Below are 4531 nucleotides of genomic sequence, written 5' to 3'. Positions count from 1 at the left end.
CCCGCGCGGGGCCAGCGGGGGTCGCCGGGGCGCGGGTCAGGGTTGGAACGGCGGGGCAGCTGCGGGGGCTGAGCCCCCCTAGAGACAACAGCCCCCCTGTAAGATTTGAAAATGTGAGCGGGGTCTCCGATTTTATTAGAGCTTCGTGAAGGGCAGCCAATTGTTTTGCAGCCTCCCTCCCTGCACAGTTCGAGCCCTGCCCCCAGTCCAAGGATAGCCCAGTCCAGACAAGTCAGACCTTGCAGAAGAAGGCACCCCCCGAGCAGGGGGGAAATCCCTCCCTGCCCCAGTACAGCTGGGACTCAGCCTGAGCGCCGGGGCAAGACCCTCCAGCCAGCACTCTGCCGGGTTGGAGCCAACAGGAGCATTGGCACGGCCCAGCCCCATCCCCAGCGCCTCTGGGAGAGGCTTCAAAACCTGACACATGGAGCAGAAAGGGGGTGGGGGCAACCAGCACAGCCCAGAAGCCCGGGACACCCCCACAGCAGAGCACAGGCATTGCTGGGCCTAGACCCTCCTGGACCAGTGCCCATCCAGCCTCTCCTTGACATCTCCGCTGGTAGAAAGTCCTCCCCTGCTCTGACAGGGAAGACATGTTCCTGGATCTCCAACGTAAACCTACCTTGCTGCAACTTCCAGCCATTGGTCCACGTATTCCTTTCCAAAGGGGTCACAAAGTGCCATGCCACAGCCACTGCAGGAAGGACACAGGCTACCCTTGAGGGCTGGAGCTGGGAGCACGCTACACCACGCACCTGCATGGCCCATGTCACCAGGCACCCCAGTTGCAGCACCCAGAGGACTTGCCTGCACTTGCTTGCTGGAGGATGCCCCTGCTGCAGCAGCACGCAGCCGGTAAGAGAGCACCAGGGCACCCGGGACAGGTTGCTCCAGCCAACCTGCACACCCACCCTAACACAGCCTTCCTCTTCCTTTGCCTCCCAGATGTCTGCAGTCACACAAGAGCCTGTCTGCAGGCAAGCCAGGGAGAGCACGAATGCAGTCCCACACTGCCACAAATTGTGCAGTCGAGTTTCCTGTGTGGGGAAATCACAGGGGTCAGCACACCTGAAGTGCAAGGGGTGAGCCTCACCCTGGGGAAACACCACTTTGTTATTCGTAGTATTGTTAGTATTATTGTGATGATGACGATTATTGTGTTGGCTACAAATGTCCAACTCAGGATCCTTAAAATTCTGGTTTATTAGGTGGATTGAAACACTGTAATGAGTTAAATCATAAACCTTGGGGCTGGTCCCCCCCCCATGCACACACATACACACACACAGTAGCAAGCTACAGAGTCAGGTATACCTATCCTACAAGCGCTGGAGTCTGCCGTCAATGGCCAGTCAAGGCTTCTTTCAGCGTGGTGTTATCCTCCAGAAGGGGGTCGCCGGCTGGTCCTTCTGGCTGGACAGGTCAGGTGCTGGTCGAGTTGGAGATCAAGAGGGTGCCACTGAGGGTCACTTTTCACTGCTTTTTATCTGTCCTTGGCAGACTTTGGTGACTCCCCAGTTTTCAGGTTTGCCCAATCCAGGGGTCATTGACCCTCATGGGACTTCCCCCCTTGGTGGCTACTGGATGACATCTGTCAGCCCCCGGGGTTGTCCACATGTACGTGCAGGTTTGGGAGCCCATTGATGAATTTTGAATAGGGCTCTGGGAGTGGTCGATCTGGAGATATTCAGCCCAAAAGTTGGTCCCCGGCATTGAATAACTCAGGCCAGGGCTTCTAGCCCTTGATCAGTGACGTTTAGAGATTTCCCGGTTGTTACATTGTCTTCTAATGAGTTCTTCCCTTGGTTGATCTGCAGCTTCCCAGGTGTTAATGGCTGCCTGCTACCATGTTACACATTCAATTACTGATTCACTCGCTCTTTCAGGGGCCAGCCTGATACAGGGAAGGGCAGTTTGATTCCTGCCCTTGTTAACATTGTTACAATGTATAACTTACTTATGAAACTAAACACATTTAGTTGAAAGCTGAAAGGTGAGGAGTATAAAATACAAGCTACAGAAGTAATGCCATGGCGCACACAGATAAAAATACCAAAATACACAGGGTGATACAAAATGCACACATACAAATTTTAAGACACAATTCCTTATCTTAAAGTGAAAGAAAGAGGAAGGAAGAAAAGGTAGAAGAGGAAAAACATATTTAAAGAGGGGAGAGCAAATGCAGGCAAGAGGAAAAGGGGGCTTTCTGCTACAATTGTACCAAAGTGTAAACACATTTCTCGCACTTTGTTGCTCCAACAATCCCGTTGCTGGAACACTGCTTTCCACCACAGATGCTTCAGAACAAAGCCAAGTCCCTCCTCAGCATTTCGTGTCCACTAGTCTTCCTAACGGGAAGGAAAAGAACAATCGTGTTCACACAGCTCTTGATCTCAGGGCCATGTCACACTGCAGCCAGCTTCCATACAAAACAGGCATAGTTTTAATTGTTCTTAAATAGCGATCACTAGTCTTTTTGTTTCCATTTGCCTTCGGCCTCCTCTGCCCCCAGGTCCCCTGTATAGCATGACCGGGCAGTCTGAACAGCGAATTCCACCCTGGGAAAACCACCTTCTTTTTGGTCTGAAGTTTAACAAGAGAGCACATTCACTTGCCATCTAAGTCTGAAGCCAATGAGATGCCAAACCCAAACACCCAAAGCTCAGTACAGCCCGCGGTACCCACTTCTCATCAGTTTCCCTCAGCAAACATCTGTGCAGCTGCCCTTGCTCAAGGGAGCGCCCTGCTTGGGCCTGAACCTGGCCCTGGCACCACCCCCCACCCAGCACAGCACTGCTCTCAGCACAGGGCAAACACGTAGGAGACCCCCACGCTGCCCATACTCAGCACCTTGCTACCACAAGTCTTGCTCTGTCTGTCTCCACATGCTCTCCCCGCGCTGACATCACACGTTCTTTCCCCTTTTCTTCGTGTGCCCTGCGCACCTTCTGGCCTGGGCCACGTGCAGAGAACCCCTGGGCACAGCTGGTCCCGCTACTGCTCCCCCTGCCCTAACACTCGCTGTCTCTGCCTCATTCTGGTCTCTGGAGGCTGCCAGGCCAGGCCTGCGCAGCCTGTACTCAGCACCAGGCTCTCTCCTGACCCCAGTGGCACTGCGCAGGCAGCTTCCCTCAGCCACCGGCATGCAACTCTGTTCTAAGTTCCCTGTACATCAGCTCCATCCTGCTGCTCTGGGTGCCCTATGCCCAGAGATGAGCTGCCCTGCTGGGTCCTCTGCCATGCGCAGGGCTCCCCTGGCCCCAGCCCAGGAGGCATCGCTGGGGCAGCCTGGGTCTGGGCTGCAGTGGAGCCATGGACATACTCTGCTTGTGAGCCTGCAGTGCGACCAGGCCCTGGCCTGCCCTGGGGTGGGGGCAGAGGTGGCCTTCAGAGCCCCAGGAGCAGAGGCAGTCACACTGCCCCTGGCCCCTTGGTAGCCCTGGGGCCTTCCCAGGAGTGGGGGTAAGCTCTGGGCCGGGGAGCCAGGTGGCCCCAGGAAGTGGGGCATGCAGAGGTCAGACCCCTGTGGGCCCAAGTGAGAAGCCAATTCTAGTCAGGTCCTTCCTGTAGGAGCCCTGGGACCAAGGTAAGAGTGACCCCCACCCTTTGGGCAGGGAGAGGCCTTGGCTGGGCCGGTGCCGGGAAAGGCCAGTGGGTCCATCCCACTGAGGCTTGGCACCGAATGGGCCATCTGGGCCCATGTCAGGGGCCTGCCCTTCACCCGTACAGGCAGGGACGCTGGGGTGCAGGGACAGGGGTTGCATGTAGGAGGCTGGGAGTGCTGGTGTGGAGGTGGGGTGCAGGCTGGGAGCCCTGGAGTTGCTATGGGGTGGAGGCTGGGGTGTGACAGGGGATGGGGCAGCCTGTGTTGGAGGCCAGGACCGTGATCAGTGTCCTTTGGAGGCTGTATGCACCCACTTATGGCCCTGCCCGCACCTGCAAGGTGTTTGGTCAGCAGGAGGAGAAAGCAAGAGTCCCAGCAGCATGGGGCAGGGAAGGCCGATGCAGCAGCGCCACAGGAGAGGATGGAGCCTGTTTGGCAGCTAAGGGCAGGAGTAGATGAGACAGTATTGTCTCTAGTGGGTTATGGAATAGAGAAGATCCCACACAATTTACTGATTCGTTTTGATGCACTGGCTGGGGGAGTAGCTAGCTACTTGCATGATTCCACAATGATTACACACTTAATTCATACAACACAATTTTATTTTAAAATTCTTTGCTACGCATATAACACTGCTTAGCTTTAAGAAATACCACAAACATTAAGAACACAATAATTACATATATCAGAAACAATGCTCCGAATGCACTTCCTTCCCAAACAATGCTATAAGAATTAGTATTACAAAAACAACTACAATTACAACTAAAAGTTAAATTTGAATCAATCCTATTATTTTCATAATATACTTACAATCCTAGAATTCCGAGAAGCCAAACACCAAAATATGGTTTCATTCCTCAGTAGTACAATTTAATGGGTTGGCCTCAGTAGTACGGTTCAATGGGCTCACCTCAGCAATAC

At 54.1% G+C, this 4531-nt stretch overlaps 1 long non-coding RNA gene and 1 pseudogene across 1 annotated transcript in view; one reads left to right on the top strand and one right to left on the bottom strand.

Moving 5' to 3' along the window:
• The first annotated feature begins 6 nt into the window (after positions 1-6).
• Positions 7-4531, top strand: part of LOC112548707 — a 6248-nt gene continuing 1723 nt past the window's right edge. Inside the window, exons 1-2 of the long non-coding RNA XR_003092336.1 lie at positions 7-855; positions 946-1082. This is a non-coding gene — a long non-coding RNA (uncharacterized LOC112548707). The remainder of the gene's footprint in view (positions 856-945; positions 1083-4531) is intronic.
• LOC112548708 lies at positions 983-1120 on the bottom strand (annotated as a pseudogene).

The sequence above is a fragment of the Alligator sinensis genome, unplaced genomic scaffold (assembly GCF_000455745.1).
Source record: "Alligator sinensis unplaced genomic scaffold, ASM45574v1 scaffold1874_1, whole genome shotgun sequence".
In the NCBI taxonomy this organism is placed as follows: domain Eukaryota; kingdom Metazoa; phylum Chordata; order Crocodylia; family Alligatoridae; genus Alligator; species Alligator sinensis.
Note: the sequence above shows the minus strand (reverse complement) of the source record. Positions and strands in the feature narration are given on the sequence as shown.